The sequence below is a fragment of the Mchenga conophoros genome, linkage group LG3 (genome assembly GCF_057382185.1).
Source record: "Mchenga conophoros isolate Kocher_MC1m ecotype Shallow Benthic linkage group LG3, M_conophoros_male_GT1.1, whole genome shotgun sequence".
Taxonomy (NCBI): Eukaryota; Metazoa; Chordata; class Actinopteri; order Cichliformes; family Cichlidae; genus Mchenga; species Mchenga conophoros.
In genome coordinates, this window is record NC_140528.1 from 32435240 (window position 1) to 32456794 (window position 21555).

Sequence of the window (21555 nt, forward strand, 5' to 3'; positions counted from 1 at the left end):
TTTCGTCTTATTAAACGACCGGTTATATCGAGTGAGTCGTGACACTCAGACCGAGGAAACACACACCCAGTTGTTGGTGCCGCAGGGCCGCCGGGAAACGCTTTTCCAGGCGGCCCACTATAACCCCATGGCAGGGCATATGGGCTACGAGAAAACTCTGGAGCGAATAACGGCCCGATTTTATTGGCCTGGCATCCGAGCGGATGTGCGCCGCTGGTGCGCGTCCTGCCCGGACTGCCAACTTGTTAACCAGCCGGCCATACCGAAGGCGCCGCTGCGCCCTCTCCCCCTCATTGAGGTCCCGTTTGAGCGCATCGGCATGGACCTCATCGGGCCGTTTCACCGGAGTGCACGCGGCTACCGCTTTGTGTTAGTCCTGGTGGATTACGCAACGCGGTACCCGGAAGCAGTTCCGCTGCGCACCATCTCTGCAAAGAGTGTGGCGCAGGCACTGTTTCAGGTCATCTCCCGAGTCGGAATCCCGAAAGAGATACTGACTGACCAGGGCACGTCGTTTATGTCTCGTACACTGCGGGAACTGTACGAATTACTGGGCATTAAATCTATTCGGACCAGCGTCTACCACCCTCAGACTGACGGGCTGGTGGAGCGGCTGAATAAGACTTTAAAGTCCATGATTCGGAAGTTCATTAACGAGGATGAACGCAATTGGGATCACTGGCTAGACCCTCTGTTATTCGCAGTGCGGGAGGTGCCCCAGGCCTCCACGGGATTTTCTCCCTTTGAACTGCTGTTCGGCAGGAGGCCACGTGGGGTGCTCGACCTGATTAAAGAAAGCTGGGAGGACGGTCCGAGCCCCGCCAAAAATGAGATTCAGTACGTGTTGGACCTGAGAGCAAAACTCCACACTTTGGGGAGGTTGTCACGGGAGAATTTGCTCCAGGCTCAGCAGCGTCAGCAACGCCTGTATGACAGAGGGGCTAGGCTCAGGCAATTCTCACCGGGAGATAAAGTGCTTGTGTTACTCCCTACTTCCAGCTCGAAGTTGCTCGCCAAGTGGCAAGGACCCTTTGTGGTCACACGGCGAGTCGGGGACGTGGACTATGAGGTCGCTCGGTCGGACAGGGGAGGAGCCACGCAGATTTATCACCTCAATCTCCTCAAACTGTGGCGAGAGGTTGAAACCGCTTCTCTGGTGAGCTTGGTGAAGGAGAGAGATGAGTTGGGGCCTGAGGTGCCAAATTCTATCATTCCCGCCTCCCTCCCTTGTGATGACCATCTCACACAGGCCCAGAGAGCGGATGTTGTCGCGTTGCAACAGCGTTTTGCGGACGTGTTCTCCCCCCTGCCCGGCCGGACGTCCCTCATCGAGCACCATTTCGTGACGCAGCCTGGCGTGACGGTGCGTTCACGGCCCTACAGGCTCCCGGAGCACAAGCGAAAAATCGTGCAGAGGGAATTGGCGGAAATGCTGAGGATGGGAGTAATAGAAGAGTCGCACAGCACCTGGTGTAGCCCCATCGTTCTGGTGGCGAAGAAGGATGGGTCTATACGGTTCTGTGTCGACTATCGCAGGGTGAACGAAGTGTCACGCTTTGATGCCTACCCCATGCCTCGGGTCGACGAGCTCCTGGACCGGTTAGGCACGGCCCGCTTTTTCACGACACTGGACTTAACCAAGGGCTATTGGCAGATTCCCTTGTCTGCCGAGGCCAGGGAGAAAACGGCCTTCTCCACTCCGTACGGTTTGTACCAGTTCGTGACACTTCCGTTTGGCCTGTTCGGGGCCCCGGCCACTTTCCAGCGTCTCATGGACCGGGTACTGCGTCCGCACGCAGCGTATGCTGCCGCCTACCTGGATGACGTGATCATCCACAGCGACACCTGGGCGGAGCATGTGCTGCGGGTGGCCGCGGTCCTGGAGTCCCTGAGGGGGGCGGGGCTCACGGCCAATCCGAAGAAGTGCGCGGTTGGACGGAGGGAGGTGCAGTATCTGGGGTACCACCTGGGGGGCGGGCAGGTGCGTCCACAGGTGGAGAAGACGGCGGCTATCGCATCCTGCCCGCGCCCCAGGACGAAAAAGGAGGTGAGACGGTCCTTGGGGTTGGCGGGTTACTATCGTCGCTTTGTGCCGGGGTTTGCGCAGCTAACCAGCCCCCTGACCGATCTCACTCGAAAGGGTGCCCCGGATCTGGTCCAGTGGACGGGGCCGTGTCAGGCGGCGTTTGTGCAGGTGAAAAAGGCTCTCTGTGGGGAGCCGCTGCTTCACACTCCTAACTTTTCCCTCCCTTTTGTTCTGCAGACTGACGCCTCGGACAGAGGGCTGGGAGCCGTTTTGTCCCAGCAGGTGAGGGGGGCCGACCGCCCTGTCCTGTTCATCAGCCGGAAGCTGGCGGAGCGCGAGCGCCGGTACAGCACTGTGGAGAAGGAGTGCCTGGCCATCCGGTGGGCGGTCGGCTCCCTGCGCTATTACCTCCTGGGACGCTCATTCACCCTCTGTTCGGACCACGCCCCGCTGCAGTGGCTCCACCGCATGAAGGATGCCAACGCCCGGATCACCCGGTGGTATCTGGCGTTGCAGCCCTTTAAGTTCAAGGTGATCCATAGGCCGGGGGCGCAGATGGCAGTGGCCGATTTCCTCTCTCGCTCGCGGGGGGGGGAGTTGGCTCGGCCGGACGGCTCCCCGGCCTCGAACGGGCGGTGGGGGTGTGTGGCGGAGGCGTGGCCCCGGGCGCAGCTGCAGGGGAGGAGTGGAGTGGAAGGCTCAACGGGGCGGCGCCGCGAGGCTGGTAAGAACAGCTGATATTGTTTATGGACTAATGATGGTCTCCTCCGCTGTGTTTATAGTGAGACGAGGAGGAGCGGCCAAGGGAGATCAGCTGGGCTCGAGCTGTCAGACGGTGCGACTGAGTCAGCTGTCAAAATACAAATATATCAATAAACGTGGAAGTTGGCTATACCTGCCTGTGTGTGCGTGTGTCTGTGCTGGGTGTACTCTACAGACTCTAAAACAATTTGGTTTTGGGGAGTACTTTAGGGATTGGATTAAAATGATTTATCTGTGTCCGGTGTCCTGTATTCTCACTAATGCAGATAAATCCTCTCCCTTTCAATTACAACGCGGGGTGAGACAGGGGGATCCCCTCTCACCGCTTCTTTTTGATATAGCCCTGGAGCCCCTAGCCATTAACATAAGAAACCACCCAGGTATACAGGGAGTTAAATTTGGGAATGTGGAAAGTCTTGTTAACATTTATGCAGATGACTTACTGATCTGCCTTTCCAAACCAGAAATCTCATTCCCTAATCTTTTAAATTGTATTAAACACTTTGGGAAATTATCAGGATATATGATCAATTGGGATAAATCTGAATTTATGCCAATAACAGATAATCTATGCCCAAAGTTCCTCAGCTCACTCCCATTCAAATTAGTAACTACGTCTTTTACCTATCTTGGTCTTAAGATCTCTAAAAATCCCAAACTCCTTTATAAATTGAATTTCCTGGAAATGCTGGATAAGTTCAAAGATGATATTAGAAAATGGAAGCTGCTTCCTCTGTCTCTGATCGGTCGAATAAATCCAGTTAGAATGGTGTCTTTGCCACGATTTTTATATCTTTTTCAAAACCTTCCTATTCACTTGCCACTTAAATTTTTTAAGCAGCTTGATTCATTGATTCACTCATTCATTTGGGCAGGAAAACCCCCTCGGATATCCATGGCTCATCTTCAAAAAAACACTTCCTGCGGGGGGTTAGGTCTCCCTGTGTTTAGACATTATTATTGGGCAGCAAATTCAAGAGCTCTATTGCACTGGCAGTGGGGCTCGCCTATTGATTATTGTCATGACAAGCTTCCGATCTGGCTCCAGGTAGAGGCAGCAACAGTATCTGAAGCCTCATTACCGGGCTTATTGTTTTCTAACACGGGTTCTTTTAACAATTCGCTCAGTCGTAATTTTGTTGTTAAACACTCCTTAAAGATATTAAGTCAAATTAGGAAATCTCTCAAACAACCTGATTTTTCAGTAGGAATGCCAATAATACATAACTACTTGTTTAAACCAGGTAAAATGGATAGGGTGTTTTTAGAATGGGGGGAAAAGGGATTGAAATACATTGAGGACTTATATACAGATGACAAATTTATGTCCTTCCTTCAACTTCAAGAAAAGTTTCAATTACCTCAATCACATTTTTTTCGTTATCTTCAAATAAGGAATTTTGTTCAACAAAACTTTTCAGACTTTCCACTGAAGCCACGAAGTTATACTTACTTTGATATAATTCGGAAAGCAGATTTTAAACATTTGATATCTCAGTTTGTTAAGTGCTTTACAATCCCAGTTGATTCCGACCGAATTAAGAAAACATGGGCTGAAGACCTCGGGGTCCCTCTGTCTGAAGACCAATGGTCAAATTGTTTGTCCAATATTCAGAAAGGCTCAATAAATGCCAGATATAAACTAATCCAGTTTAAAGTCATTCATAGACTACACTTTTCTAAACTTAAACTTAACCGGATCTATAATTCTGTATCCCCCTTATGTGACAGATGTAAAGTCGGTGAAGGTTCCCTTGCACATTTATTTTGGCATTGCCCTGTTTTGAATGCTTTTTGGAGCCAGATTTTTTTATGTGGTTTTCAAACCAATTTAGGAAAAAAGTACCACGTGATGGTACATTGGCTATACTTGGATCATTTGCATCAGTCGAATCTTTTTCCTTTTCACAAAAACAGATAATTACAATGGGTATGCTGGCTGCAAAGAAACTTATTCTTTTACAGTGGTGGTCTTCTTCGGCCCCGTGTTTTAACAGGTGGCTTAATGAGATGGTGTCTGTGGCCAGGGTGGAGCAGATAAGATTTGATAGAGAGGGGAAACTGGCGAGTTTTTGTATGATTTGGCAACAATTTCTAGAATTCTTAAAAAAATAACTGATCATAATTCATGCCTCACACTCCGCGTGAATTATTTTATTTGTACTATTTTCTATATACAAAGAAAAAGAAGAAAATGTACAGAGAGGGTGTAGTTCTCTACCTCTTATCGCACTCACAGTATTGCACATTTGTTCCACAGATCTGTTTCACAAGTCTGTTGTGAGTGTATTGCCCGATGGTCAGTGAACCGATGATACATTCAAAGTGAGGTTAAGTAGTGCTGTGTTATTTTAAGTGTTCAGTGTGTTTTTGTTTGCCGTCAGTCTGACAGTTGTGGGGAAGAAGCTGTTGAAGAATCGTGTTCTGTGTGTGATGCTGCTGTCCGCTCTGTTGTGTCTGAGATTGTATGTGCAGCTTTGTATGTGCAGGTCCATGGATGCAAGTGTTGTTCCCATAATCCTCTCTGCAGACTTTCTGACTCTGCAGAGCCTTCCTCTCTGTCTGTGTAGTGTTTCCATACCAGACAGTGATGCCTGCGGTGAGGATGCTGTCTATCAGTCCTCTGCAGGCCTGGGTGAGAGGGTGGTGGCTCATGCCAGCTTTCCTGAGCAGCCGAATGAAATAAAGCCTTTGCTGGGCTTTTTTCACAGTTGCTGTAGTGTTGAGAGTCCAGCTCAGGTCTGATGTAACCTGCAGTCCCAGGAATCTGTGGCTGTTTGCCCTCTCTACCTCCGTCCCTTTGACGATAAGAGGCTGCAGGGGAGGGAGTTCTTCCAAAAGTGCAGTATTCATTCCTTGGTCCGTGTTGAGGATGAGGTGAAGAAGCTTCTGTGATGAGTAGAAACTTAAAGAAGTCCAGACGCTTTTCTCTCCAAGCTCCTCAGACTACTGACGCTTGTTTCTCTCTTTGTAAAAATGAAATTTAAAGTGAATTTTGAATCAAATGTTTCTCTTCTTTCTCCCTCAGAGTGCAGACATGTCTGCTGCCAGCAATCTGCGATCTGAAGATCAGTTTCTGTGCTCCATCTGTCTGGATGTGTTCACTGATCCAGTCTCTACACCATGTGGACACAACTTCTGCAAAACCTGCATCAGTCAGCACTGGGACATGAATCAGAGCTGTCAGTGTCCCATGTGTAAAGAGACTTTCTACACTCGACCTCAGCTGAAGATCAACACTTTGTTCTCTGAGATGGTTGCTCAGTTCAGACGTGAAGCTCAGCAGAAAGCCAGCAGCAGCAGCTCAGAGCAACAAGCTGCCAAACCAGGAGAAGTTCCCTGTGACGTCTGCACTGGAACCAGACTGAAGGCCCTGAAGTCCTGCCTGGTGTGTCAGACCTCCTACTGTCAGACTCACCTGGAGCCTCATCTGACACTGAAACGTCTGAAAAGACATCAGCTGGTTGATGCTGTGGAGAACCTGGAAGGCAGGATGTGCACGAAGCACGATAAACTCCTGGAGCTGTTCTGTAAGACCGACCAGACATGTGTCTGCATGCTCTGCTCTGTTTTAGACCACAAGAACCACGAGTTTGTTCCTCTGAGAGAAGAATATGAAGGAAAGAAGGCAGAGCTGGAGAAGACAGAGGCTGAGATTCAGCAGATGATCCAGAAGAGACGACTGAAGATTCAGGAGATCACAGAGTCGGTGAAGATGAGTAAAGATGCTGCAGACAGACAGAAAGCAGAAGGTGTTCAGGTCCTCACGGCTCTGATGGAGTCTGTTGAGAGATGCCTGAAGGAGCTCATGAAGGAGATCGAAGACAAACAGGAAGCTACAGAGAAACAGGCTGAAGGTCTCATCAAAGATCTGGAACAGGAAATCTCTGAGCTGATGGAGAGAAGCTCTGAGGTGGAGCAGCTCTCACGCTCTGAAGACCACCTCCACCTCCTCCAAAGCTTCTCCTCCCTGAAAGCTGCTCCACCCAGCAAGGACTGGACAGAGGTCAGAGTTCATCCACCATCATATGAGGGGACTGTGGGGAGAGCTGTGGCTCAGCTGGAGGAGACAATCAGGAAACTCATGAAGAAGAAGCTGTTTGAGGCTGAGCTGCAGAGGGTGCAGCAGCATGAGGTGGATGTGACTCTGGATCCTGATACAGCTCATCCTTATCTCATCCTGTCTGATGATGGAAAACAAGTGTATGATAGTGATGTGAGGAAGAATCTTCCAGACAACCCAGAGAGATTTTCTTACTGTGTGTTATGGTTTTAGGAGAGCAGAGTTTCTCTTCAGGCAGATTTTACTTTGAGGTTCAGGTTAAAGGAAAGACTGAGTGGGATTTAGGAGTGGCCACAGAGTCGATCAACAGGAAGGGACAAATCACACTGAGACCTCAGGATGGTTTCTGGACTGTAGGGCTGGTAAATGGAAATGAGTACAGTGCTTGTGCTGGTCCTTCAGTCCCCCTCTGTCTCCATCCTGGTCCTGAGAAGGTGGGGGTGTTTGTGGATTATGAGGAGGGTCTGGTCTCCTTTTATGATGTAGGTGCTGCAGCTCTGATCTACTCCTTTACTGGCTGCTCCTTCACTCACAGACTCCACCCATTCTTCAGTCCCAGTCTGAATTATGGAGGTAAAAACTCTGCACCTCTGATCATCTGTCCTGTCAATAACATTAATCTACCCCTGATTTCATTTGTAGAACCGCTTGATTTCTATTCTGATTCTGATTGAAGGGAACAAATGAACACATTGAGTGTAAATCCTCTACAGTCTCCATGTTTCTATAGAATCTGATCATCAGGACTCTGATTCACACTTTGATTCTCATGGAGTTTGATTTGAACAGAAGAAAAGTTGAATCAGGAAATGTTCCCACTGATGGAGACTCGAGCTGAAGAGCAAATATCAGAGAACAAATGTCCAAAAGCTTCATTTCCAATAAAGTTTGTTCAATGCTTTGAGTGAATCCAGACTCATGTGTGGCTGTTATACGGAGCATCAGAGTCCAGCTGAGTTATGTTGGATACAAACTGCTTATTTTGGCTCTGTGAGGAGTTTTGTTCACTGAAAACTGATGAGACGGATAATATTCAAAGAACTCTGTAGAGATTCATGCATCCATGTTCTCCACCTGCAGGTGTGGAGGAGAAAGGTGGAGCACAGACTGCTGCATCCTTCCAGTCACATCATTTTGATGATTATATTTGCATGTTGTGATGATTTGGGTTAAAGACAAACAGAGTTGAACGGCTGCAGTCACAGCATGAAGACGATGCTGAAGCTGAGCTGTCAGTGAACATGTTTCACTGTGATTTGATTTGAAGAATAGAAAGTGTGTGTGGCTGCTGACAGCTGCAGTCTCTGCTAGTCTGCATAACACACACACAACTTTCCCCCTGAGGCAACGATGCAGCAACAACACAACAGCTGCAGACACACACACACACTGTTAAAGAACACTTTACTGTTTAAGGCAGAATTCCTCAGTAACAATGATTTGAGTCTACTGTGTCTACTGTGGTTTCCAACATACAATCTACTGAAACATGTTTTTCTTTCTGCCGTACAAACTATTTGATCACAACATCTTTGCTTTTTTCCTCCAATCGTTTATTCTGATTATTTTATTTAGTTTAACTAAGAAAAGCTTAAAATTTAACTCTTAACCTGTGTAGGAATGTTTAGCTTATTTTAGAGTTTAGAAATATGTTATCATAGAATGTAGAATTATTGTAGGGACACTGTTTGTAAAGTAATAAAGGCCTCACTCTCTTGTGAAGTTAGGAGTAGATTTTGGAAGGCTTCTCCCCCACTGAGTGGAAATTCCCCAGAGGATGTCTTAAGGTGGGGGTGTTAACATTTGTAACTGTGGGGGGAGTTTTATGACCCCTAGGGAGTCATCTACACCCACAGTGTTTTAACTGTCACGCACACACATCCACACGCACACTCACTCATGTGCACTCACACATACACACAGGTATGCGCACACACTCACTCACGAGCACTCACATAGACACGTGGGAACGTGCACATGTAGGCATTCACGTGCTCGTGCACATAGACACAGACAGAGTTTGCAGCACACCGTAGGGGTTTTTTATGATGGGGTCACTTCTATAAAGCTGGCTGTAACTAACAAAGGGGTGAAGATTTTTGCAGAGGGACACCGGCCTCATCTTCCCTTCTAGAAGTGCATGCTTAAATGAAGAAGAGTAAAGATAAATGAAGATGAATAAAGATTTTGTAAAAATGACTACTGAGTCCGGTGCCATCTCTGGATACTCGAGGAATAAAAAGAACGTATCCCAGTGTAAATTCACTCAGTAGAAAAGGCGGCTAGTGACCGCCTCAGTGCGACTAAAGCAAGAGACTTTTTTAAGAACTCCAAGTTGATGTTTAGCGCCCCGTAAGGATATCTCGGTGCGTTAAAGCAGGAGACGTTTGTTACGGATTAATAGAATCGGTGTTTCATCCGTCCTAGTCATTAGGAAAAAAAGTGGCGGTGTGTGATCCATCCCCGTGCGTTAAAGCAGGAAACGTGTGTTATTATTAGTTAGAAAGCGGGGCTGAGAGGCCTCGTCGCCAGCTACGGGCTGCGCGTGTCACGGGTTTGGTTACCCCACCTAGTCTCGGACGCGGGGCTAGGACCTGAAGGCAGGAGATCCAGGGTGGTGACCTGGGGATTCGTGGCTCCTTAAATAACTAAGTCGGGGAGAGGTCCCTGTCACAGTCTGAAGTATGCATAAAAGCAGGATTGGTTGCTTTCGCCAGTTAGATTCCGAGCTGAGTTGAACCAGTGCCTGATGCAGAAGGAGGACGGTGTAGTGTGTGTGAAAGCGCCGTTAGAGTCGGCGTCTCGTCTGAAGTACGGGAGTCAATTAAAGTAATAAAAGAATTCGTGTCTAAAAGTGTGTGTTTGTGGTGTGCAGAAATCGCGGCAGGAGGCCGTGTCGCGAATTGTTGCAAGCTGTGAAGTCAATTGGGGGGTTTAATTTGGTTTTATATTTTTTCGGGGAAGAGAAACCGCGGTATCAAGTCCGTGGCGCAAGTTTTGAACAATTCGTGAGGTGCACGAGCGGACGGCACCCGCTCTGTGTGCCGCTTGGGGCGTTGTCCTGAATCAGCAGAAGTGTCTCGCAGAAAGTTTGAATGGGACTGCGAGAAGCATGAAGTGTGTGTGAGCCAGCCTCGAGGGGCGGGTTCACAGGTGGGACGAACAAAGAGTAAAGTGTGCGTGTGTGTGAGTGAGAAAGAAAAGGTGGGGGCGAGTGACCAGCCTGTGAGTGTGTGTGAATTCCTTGATCATAAAGAGGGAGACAAAGTAGATTAGTTGATTTTCTGTGAAATAATAAGAGTTAATAATTAAGAAATTGTAGTGATCAAATATGAGAAAATGAACTAAAGTAAATAAAGCAAATTAAAGAGTGGATCAGTGTTAGACTAATGATAAATAAATTGATAAAATTAATAGTGACATTTAAAGTGATCAAGTACTCAAGGATGAATGGAGAATTTGATTGCTGACTGTATGAGAGCTGTTGGGCTGAAAGGAAATGAGGTTGAAGGAGTGAGTTAACAGGTTAATGTGGGGTGAAAAAAAAAGAGAGAAAAGAAAATGATGAAAACAAAGAAAATAAAGTGTGGAAGTGGGAGTGGGAAATTGTCTCCAACTGGGAAGCAGTGACGCTACAGGTCACCTTCTTCCCCTGCTGGTTTTATGATGGGGTCGCTTCTATAAAGCTGACTGTAACGAACAAAGGAGTGAAGATTTTTGCAGAGGGACACCGGCCTCATCTTCCCTTCTAGAAGTGCATGCTTAAAGATGAATAAAGATGAATAAAGATTTTGTGAAAATGACTACTGAGTCCGGTGCCATCTCTGGATGCTCGAGGAATAAAAAGAACCGGGGTAAAACTGATTTCGCGACACCTGATTTAAACGTTTAATTTCTCATTAACTCAGACTTTTAATTTATTTCCTTGTTTAATGTATTATTTCTTTATCCTTGTTTAAGTTTTGCCGATCCTTTCTGTGTAACCTGTTTAATCTGACCTTTGACCCTTTAATTTTAACTTAACAGTACTCTTGTTTTGACCTTTGACCTCTTTATTCCTTATAACCAAAAAAACCCTTTTATCTGATATTTTCACCTTATTGATTGATTATATATATCTATTATATTTTCTCACCTTACCTTATTTTGACCTTTGACCTATGTCCTTGTTAGCCTTGATCTTCCTTCATCAAACGTGAAATTTCTTTCACCTTTGAACTTAAAGCTTAAATCAAACCTTTGTTAAAAAGCTTCTTACCAACTTGTAATTCCAACTTTCTGCATTAAACACGTATCTTATCATATAAACACTGGATCACTGAGAGAACTTTAGGCAGAACCAAATGAAGCAGCTGACCTCGTCAAACTCACAGCGACAGTAACTGACAGTGAATTATTTTAATCTTCTTCATTGTATTTGTTAGAAACATTTATTTTCCTTTAATTGGACTTTGGTTAAGTTCAATCCGATGTATTAACCGACCTTTGAGGTGAAGTGCAGCTGCGAAGAACGCTACGGCAGGCAATGAGGTGCGTTTAATGTCGCTCTGTTAATTTGAGCGTCCATAAATTGAATGTCTTATTTTTTCTTACTTTATTATTGCTCATTTATTGGAGAATTTGGCCATTTAATTAAGATAGATTTTATGTTGTTGGTGGTAAAGATCTGGATGGATGTTTTATTTTATTCTGTGTTTCTATTTTTCAGTTTTACTTTTCAAGACTTGGTGAATTGCCTTTTTCTACTTTTTGTTTAGTTTTGTTAAAATTAGCAGCAGTGAGAAGTGTTGTTGTCGGTCTTGAATATATTTGATGTAGCCCATACTGTTAAGGTAAGTGTCATGTTTTTAGTTGTTAGTCTGATGAAGAATCTTTTATTTTTCTCCAAAAGTTGATTGTGTTTATCTGGACATAGTGTTTTTCAGGTCCAGCTGAATGCAGGTTTCCCCAGTCTTATACGTGTCAGGAGCATCAGCACAGCTGAAATGCATTTTTCCTAAGCACCGCGTCTCTGTGGCTTTTAAACCCCAAAACACGCTAAAACAAAAATGGGTCCACCCCAAGGATGGGGTCCCCCGGTGTAGTAACCTCGTTTCTTCGAACATCGACGTTCATTCAGGAAACCACAGCTGCTAGTTGCACTCACCACACGTTTTTCTAATCTGCCTATTATGTATCCTTCACTTCCTTTAATAAGAGCAAGTTTTCCACTATAAACACAGAGTCTAACAAAAGACTGGAGACTGTTTTGGTCATTTCCCTCAGAGTTTGTATGTTTAGTTGTTTTTCTGGTGATGAGCTTCAAACAGCAGCAGATTGAGACTCAAATAGAACCTAATAAAATCAGTGAAGCTATTCATTGCTCATGTCATCCATCAGGGAGTTACTTTAATATCATTACATTGTTTGCTTTTAGTAAATGTGGAAATTGAATATGAATTCATTTTATGTTTTTCTTTTCTTTTTTATTTCTTAATACCTAACTGCTGCACCTGTACTGCCCGTATCTCTGCAGATATACTGTATAGCCACTCAAAACTGATGTTCAGATAGAGGGTGGGAGCCGCCTGTTTTCTCTCTCCACTATAATCCCTGACAATTTTATTAGTTTGGGCGACCTTTACATGTAGGTTGTTGGGATCACAGCAGAGTTAGAACAGAGGGGACATTGTGTTTGTTAAATGTCTGAATGGCCCAGGTGGAAGAAGCTGTTAGTGAATCTGGAGATGTGGGACCTGAGGTACCAACATACAACACTGTAAAAAATGACGGATGCCACCAAAGTAAATAGCAACATTTTACTTTGTTGTTTGCATCATTTTTAAAAATGTATAATTTCTATTTGCATTTCAAGTTATGAAAGGTATTGATTAAACATGTTTATGTTTTTTTTTTTTCTTTAACTGTTTTCCACTCGGACTATACAAGAGGTTGAAGATACTATTACATACGGAGAGAACTCCACACCGGGTGTAGGCTTGCATGACTAAGAAACTATTTGAGGAAATTTTGTGGAGTTTGAGGTTGGACTCGGCTGCACATGTGTTGAGGAGCACTTGGTGAGGGCTAGTTCTTTAAGGTTCAGCAGCTAACAAGACGGTGTATCGGTCAGGATACAGGAAGCAGGACAACAGGCTTCCACTTTGCTGGATTGTCACCACCAGCTGTTTTATTGCCACCTAGATGCTCAGTGTTGCCAGCAGTCTGTAGTAATAAACAAGTTGCCATCAGTATATAAATATATACAGCAACAGCTTCACTAAGATAAACATAACGGATTAAATGAAATAAACCAACACATCCATCTGAATATACACATAACAGAACATATATAATTTGAACTATGCCAATCTTTCATCTCTTGCTCCAAACACAGAAAGGACACAATTAAACACAGTGAGAATGTCATACATAGCCGAAACATCCACTCTAACTGTAAACAAAGGACTTTGGCACCAACGTGTGGCCGAATAAAATTACTACATAATGGCGGCGGCCGGCGGCACATGCTTCGAGTCACGAGATGAAAAAAAGCGGTGCTACAATGCGGTAGAATGTAACTAAAGCCGCGGCCAACATCAGAATCGGAAAATAAACATATTTAAGGAAACTTACTTCCAGTCATGAACTTAACACTCGGAGCATCACCGTGAAGGATGGCAACCAGGAACAGCTTACGAGGTAAACAGAACTAACACTGAAAAAATCTCCCCTTCTCGAGTAGCATCGCGATACCCCCAACTTCTGCCTACGTCATTTCCTACGACTCCACCCCACACAATATTGCAGAACATAGACATAAAATCCCAGAGCCTTTCATACAACATGTGTGCTTAAGCCGATCGATGGCTGCAGACTCTGTGGGAACTGAAATCAGCCCGTCATCGATGCAGAAGTGTCTCTCGACAAAGTGTCTTGTGTCTGCTCCAAAGTTCGTCTCGCCTTCCCAGGTGGCTCGTCATAGGTAATAGATGGTTACTACTGGTGACGGGCTATTACCAAAAATATGCACCCAGGCGTGGTCTTCCTGCACTTTGTCACATGAGTAGAAGTAATCAACAACTTTTTATTCATTTTTATTCTTATGAGCACGAGAGAGGGGGGGCAGGTACTAAAGATGAATAGCACAGCAATTAGTTGAATAGACGTTAAAAGAGAAGGTGTTTCAACAGCTGTTGTCTACACCCTTGACACAGGAGAACAGAAGACTTCACCACCAGGACCTCCCCACCAACTGGGTGTCACCAACTTTCTCACAACACCTAACTGTGACCTACACAGATAACCAGTGTGCAGCTTTGAAATATAACATCCAGAGTCTATGTGACAAATGGCTAAACAAGTGCCATCATAGCAGGGAGAAGGGTGAACATGGTAACATAGAAGATGCTCTCCCAGGCCTATTACTGCCTTCTGGTCATAATGTCCACTCTCTTTCAGTGACCTCTCACCTTTAATATCCTATGACCTTCATTGACCTCTGACTTTCAGTGACCTCTGACCTCCTGTTGCAGGTGTGTGTGTGCTGCTGCTGTCTGCACTGACTGTTTGTGCAGGTGAGTAGATGAAGTGCACCATGGTCCAGGGCCCTATTTCAGGAAGCCGGTTTAGTGCAAACTCTGAGTAAGTACACCCTGAGTTAACGAAAACTCCGGGTTTTCGGTTTCACAAAGCGAGTTCAGATTAATTCTGAGTGAGTTACTATGACGACACACTCCGTGAAGCTAACCTGCCCCCTAGCAGGTTTACTTCAACTAACCCTGACGTTCTCCGCCTCTGTGTCGGAAACCTGACTGTAGGAAGTGTCAGACATGGCCTGCCCCGTCCTTGAAGAGCCAGTAGATGTTGAAGCCCAAATTCTCCGCAGAGCTCTCCGCCGGGAGAGAGTGATTAGAGCACGTTTGGACATTTTATCATTTCCTGATGATTTTCTGTGTGAACGTCACCGTTTTTCAGCACAATCTATAATTTATTTGAATAACATCCTCAGGCCTAATATTGCTCATGTGACACATCGCGGACATTCCACAAAATTCCACAAAATTGCAGGTATCAGGATGAACAAAATTTAATTCATGATGTGGTGATACTTGAACTACTACTTAAATTTTACATTTATTTTCAGGGTTCCCAGGCGTGATTGGCTGTATAGATGGCACTCACATTCCAATCATTGCTCCTTCAGTAAATGAAGGAGACTATGTGAACAGGAAGTCTTTCCACAGCATTAATGTGCAGGTACATAGTTCCCTGTAGCATTTCAAACTAACAAATTATTTCATTATAGTAATGGATGCTAATTTGTGTTCTCTGCACTGTGAAGATCATATGTGATGCTGCCAACATTATCACAAATGTGGAAGCCAAGTGGCCAGGCTCTGTGAGTGGTGGTGGTGGAGGACCCCCACCTGTTTTTCGGGCCTCCGCTTTTTTTCTGTTGGCTATAACGGGTCACATTTGAGCATACAGAGTAAGCAAATATGTACTTGTAATGTGCTCAGATAATTTCAATAAGTGCTTACAGAAAGAAAATTAATGTAGCCTCTAACTGCAATTGATTTACATCGGACAAACAGATCAAGCACTATGGCTCATAATACAATTACACCTTACCTGTTTGGACTATATTTTTATATTTCATTTTTACTTGCTGCCAGGAACGTTTGGGGCCTGTTGGGTTGCACCTGCGCTCACATCACATCACAAAATAAAATGTATGAAATAAAAAATAAAATAAAATATAATAAAATAACGTGTTAAATGGGTGGAAATCCCTCGATCAATGTTTAAATTAACACTCACGCATTGACTCTGTCGGCTTTGTTTTGCCATGCATGCTCCCTTTCTTTTATTCAGGAATTAGAAAAAAACATCAAATCACTAGAAGAAGCCTACGCGTCCCACCAAGATCAGGAAACATTGAACAAAATACGCAAAACAAAACTAGAATTAAATGAGATAATTGATTAAAAAAACAAAATTATTAGTACAAAGACTACGCCTACAAAATTATGAACATGGTAATAAATCCGGTCAATTTCTAGCAAACCAGCTAAAAATAAATAAAGAAAAAACAACTATATGTGCTGTTCAAGATTCATCTGGGAACACAATATATGATCCGATACAAATAAACAACATTTTCAGGGATTTCTATAAAACGTTGTATTCACCACAAATAAACCCATCTAAAAAAGAAATTGATCAGTTTTTGGACAACATAACTCTTCCAAAATTATTGGACACTCAAGCAATGGCACTGGATTCACCACTGACACCAGGTGAACTCCAGGAAGCCCTGATAAGTATGCACAATAATAAGGCTCCAGGTCCAGATGGCTTTCCTGCAGAATTCTACAAAGAATTCTGGTCGATTCTAGCACCAGTTTTCTACAGAACGTTGTTGGAAATTAAAGAAAAGGGCAGACTTCCATCAAATATGAATTCTGCAAACATTAATCTCCTGCTAAAACCAGGCAAAGACCCTGTATATCCCTCAAGCTATCGTCCAATATCCCTTATAAATGTAGACCTTAAAATAACCTGCAAAGCTCTCTCAAAGAGACTGGAGAAAATAACCCCCCTTTTAATTCATCCTGACCAAACTGGTTTCATAAAAGGTAGGCACTCATCAACAAATACACGTAGATTACTTAATTTGATAGACTACTCATACAGTAAAAACCTAGAAACTACAATATTCTCTTTAGACGCAGAAAAAGCATTTGACAGAGTTAACTGGAAATTTCTATTTGCAACTTTACACAAATTTGGTTTTGGATCCTCTTTCATAAACTGGTTAAAAATATTATATAATTCCCCAACAGCTTGTGTTAGAACAAATGACCAGACATCCTCCAGCTTCTGTCTCTTGAGGGGCACCAGGCAGGGATGCCCACTCTCCCCTTCACTATTTGCAATTTTTATTGAACCACTAGCAGCAGCAATTAGACAGAATTCAGTAATTAAGGGCATAAAATGCAAGAACGTGGAACATAAAATCAGCCTTTATGCGGATGATGTGTTACTCTTTCTCCAAAATTCACAAACCAATATCTCTGGGGTGATTGAATTGATAAACTCTTTTGCAAGAATATCAGATTACTCAATTAACTGGTCAAAATCTACAGTCCTACCGATTAATTGCTCCTTCCATAATTCCTCTTCTACACCACTGCAATCGGGAAATATAAAATATTTAGGTATTAATGTTTCTCCCAAGCTTGCAGATCTAACTAAATTAAACCATATCCCACTTTTAAAGAAGGTAGAAGATGATCTGGCTAGATGGAAATGTCTACCCATATCACTCATGGGAAGGGTTGCCGCTATAAAAATGATGGTCTTACCAAAAATTAATTATTTATTCTCAATGATCCCAACTAAACCGCCACAAGATTGGTTCAGATCTCTAGATTCATGTATGTCCAAATTCCTTTGGAAAAATAAACCCCCACGTATAAGCTTAAAAACACTACAAAAGACCAAGGATAAAGGAGGACTAGAACTGCCTAACTTTCAGCACTACTTCTTAGCCAACAGGCTTCAGTTTATCTCAGGATGGCTAAAACACACCCTCTTAGATGAACCTTGGCTAGATGTAGAACAAGCACTCTGCAATAATCTAGAGATCTCAGACCTACCATTTATCAGCTCAAACATCCAACGACATGAATGCTTTAAAAGCATCAACATCAGCTCTTCTCTGACAGCATGGTGGGAGTTTCTAAAATTGACGGCGTCTTCATTAATCCCATGCAAACGTACACCTATCTGGAACAACCCTGACATATTACAAAACAATAATATGATAAACTTTTCAGATTGGAGTGATAAAGGAATCAAATATTTAGAACATATACTAGAAGGAACAGAATTTATTTCATTTGACGGACTAGTTACACAATATGGGATCAACAAGAAAAGATTTTTAGAATATCAACAAATTAAATCCATAGTAAAAAAGAAATTTAAACCGGGTCAAGTTGAACTACAAACACCACCAAGTGTGGTTCAATTTCTTACTCTTAAACCCCCCAAATTACTATCCAAAATATACAGAATGCTTTCTAAAACAGATGAATCAATATCACTTCCTATTGCAAAATGGGAAGTGGATTTATCAGTTAACTTAGACCTAAACTTCTGGTCTCAGATTTGCTTAAAAACCTTTCATCTAATTAGAAATCCCAGTCTTCAATTAATTCAATACAAAATATTACATAGAGTGCACTATACAGGTCATCGGATGTTCAAGATGGGCTTTACGTCTACCAACAACTGCTCACACTGCCAAACCAATTCACCGGACAATTATATCCACGCTCTTTGGTTCTGTCCACCAGTTCAGAAGTTTTGGCGCGAGATATGTGAAGACTTATCGAAGTGTCTGAAATGTAACATTCCAACTTCCCCCTTAGTGTGTTTGTTGGGCAGCTTAGATAATGTCACTTCAGAAAAGAATATCGCCCATATGGTTTTCACTGCCCTATGCATAGCCAAGAAAACAGTCCTCATGAACTGGAAAAATAAAAATAATCTTAATTCTAACCAATATAGAAATTATCTATTAGATTACATTAGTCTTGATACAGCCTCTGCCACCACATCAGATCAATTGCTCTGGGCTCCTTTGATCAGCTCCATCACCTAGTGGGGGTGGGGGGTCATAGTTTGGTCCCGCCTTCACTGTTGTGATTGGTGTGGGGGTAGGGACAGGCTTAGGGCGTCGGGGGGTTCCCCGGAGGCATCTTCCTTGGGGGGCTCAACCCGGGGTAGCGGTCATGTCCGGTTAGGGGCTCTGTTGGCTCTCCGGTGACTGTTTCCTCGCGGCTGCGTGCAGCGGGGCTAGGGGAGGGTCTGTGCTGACGGACGTGGGTTACTGACCTGGTAGCCTGGCTGCCCCTGGGTGGGTCCGGGATGGGCGTGAGGTTCTGGGGGCGCTCCGTCTCTGGGCTGGGACCCGGACCGGGCCTCGGGGGCTTGGGTCCTGGTTGGTGTGTTGCCGGGGTTGTGGGCGGGTGGGTGCATGGGGGCCCAGCCCTGGAGCAGGGTGCCGCCGGTGCGTCGAGCCACCTGGGGGGCTCTTCAACTGGTGGGGGAGATTGTCACATCTTGCAGGAGCTTTCCTCTCCTCAGGAGCTGCCTCTGCAGGAGGGGGAGATACAGGAGAGGTGGAGGAAGATCTCAGCCTGGGTGTTTATTGTCTTATGTAGTCTGGAAGATGAGTGGATGGTGGGGTGGGTGCAGTTTTCTCTGTGGTGGGGTTGGGTGGACTGTCCCGGGCTCTGTGGGGCCGGGCGGCGCTGCTGCACTGGGCCCGGTCTGGATGGGCCTGGGCCCCCTTTCCCTGGCGGGTCGCGGAGTATGGGGGTGCCTACTGGGGTCAGCGGGGGAGCTGGCCCCAGGGAGGGGTCACTTGCCCCTCCCTTCCTTCCCTCCCCATCTCCAGCTGCCTCCCTCTTCCCGCTCCACCACAACCACCCACACATGCAGGGCCTTGGAGTAGGGGTATGTCACCAGGGTGCAGAGGAGGCTACCCCCCCCCCCCCCCCCTGTCCCCTTCTGGCTGCCTCTGCCTCAATTTTATCCCACAACTTAGACATTCACATTACTCACACTCTCATTACACATACATATAGGATCTTGGGGGTGGGCACGATACACGGAGTCCAAAGTACCATCAGGGTGTACACCCCACCCCTGGCATCGTTGCCCACCTCTCAATTTTAAATACACGTAGACATTGAGGGCTAGCAGGAGGGACCATGCGCTTACCTGCTGCTCTCTGGCAGGTAGCTCCAAGCCCTCCTGGGTTTTAAATGCACCTTAGAACACAGATGCATCAACATTACAATGAGCGGGTGGAGGGAGGTTCGGAGTCTTCTCTCACCCCCGTTCTCTGCGACCTGCTGGAGCAGGGGGGCTAGGACTAGGAGGAGGAGTTGGCCGTCCGACTGCGGTCTGGAGTGTGGAGCCTTCCTGCTGCTGCGGAGTCGGGGCGGTCTGCCTCCCCCCACCGCAGGGAAAAGGGAAACACCACCTGGGTCTGGGTGCAGTTCCCCCCTCCAGGGGCGGGGGCACCTAGACCCGGTTTGTAGAGTACGCTTGGGGAGTGTGATCGTGTGTACAACGTCTCTTTATGTCTGTCTCCACGTTGGTTGAGTGTGGAGTAAGTGCATATGAGAGCATGAGGGTGGGAATGGATGTTTGTATCTGTGTGTGCCTGTATGTCTGTGTCTATATGTCAGGTTGGGTGTCAGGCGCCACCTCTCTGGGGACATCTCAGGCCCTCCAAGGTTTGGAGGCCTATCTCCCCCTACCACCACTTCCCCTGCCAGTGGCGGACCCCCTCAGACATCGGTGCGTTGGTGGTTCTTTGTGTCCGGGGATGGGCGCCCAGGTACACACCGGCTCACTCCTTGACGGCCGCTTATCGGGGCCTGGAGCCTGGGGCTCGCTCGGGCCACTTCGGAGGTGGGGTGCCCCCGGCCTCTTGGCCTGGGGCTCGGTCACTCAGGCGCAGCTGGCTGCCGGCGGAGCTCACGGGCGCGTCACTGCAACTCCCCCTGGCTTCTGCTCCGCGGCTGCTGAGTGAGCCCTCATCTGGGACTCTCCTCAGCTCTTTCCGGGACAGTGGCGCAGCTGCCCCTCTGTTGGTCTTCCTTGGTCTCTTGTGTTCTGGGGGCCTCTGGATGTCTGGAGTTTTGATCTCCTCCACACCTGCTTCACGCCCTGGAGGACGGGGCTGTGGCCCCCCCACACCCTCTAGCAGATTATTACATGAAGGAACCTTTTAAAAAAACAAAAAACAAGCGCGTCCATGCTCACAGGTGTACACACGGGTGATCACACCCACAAACTACACCCTTTTTGGCTCCTACCTCAAAGCACACTGTGTTCTGTTGATCTTATGTGCTGCACAATAATGTTTAACATTTAGTATTTACTGTCATATTCCCATATATCATTGTGATGTTGTTTATTCTATTACTCTTGTTCTCTTCTGCTTGCTTTCTTTTTTCTTTCTCAGCAGGTGATCCAGGTGATTGATATATGCATTTTTTTTTCTCTGCCCGTTCTGTTGGTTTTTGTCTTTTGCCCTTCTCCCCCGTCCCTCTTCTCAGCTGTTTCTCTTTCCCTCTTTCTTTCTCCCCTTCTTTCCCCCAGTCAAGTCTGTCCCGTATTCAGTAGGTGAAAATAAAATAAACAATAAAAGGTGAATCAAATGGACCATTACGGCAAGGCTGGGATGGTCAGTTTGGTAAAGTAAATCCGTTGGGCATCTTTCTTTGCCTTTAGACAACAATTCTGATGGCAAAAGAGCCAAACGGGACAGGCCAAAAAAAAAACAAAAAAAAAAACATTATCACAAATGTGGAAGCCAAGTGGCCAGGCTCTGTGAGTGGTGGTGGTGGAGGACCCCCACCTGTTTTTCGGGCCTCCTCTTTTTTTCTGTTGGCTATAACGGGTCACATTTGAGCATACAGAGTAAGCAAATATGTACTTGTAATGTGCTCAGATAATTTCAATAAGTGCTTACAGAAAGAAAATTAATGTAGCCTCTAACTGCAATTGATTTACATGGGACAAACAGACCAAGCACTATGGCTCATAATACAATTACACCTTACCTGTTTGGACTATATTTTTATATTTCATTTTTACTTGCTGCCAGGAACGTTTGGGGCCTGTTGGGTTGCAC

At 45.5% G+C, this 21555-nt stretch overlaps 1 pseudogene; it reads left to right on the plus strand.

Annotated features, from left to right (window-relative positions):
• Positions 1-5753: 5753 nt before the first annotated feature.
• Positions 5754-7674, plus strand: LOC146578198 (E3 ubiquitin-protein ligase TRIM21-like; annotated as a pseudogene).
• The last annotated feature ends 13881 nt before the right edge of the window (positions 7675-21555 follow it).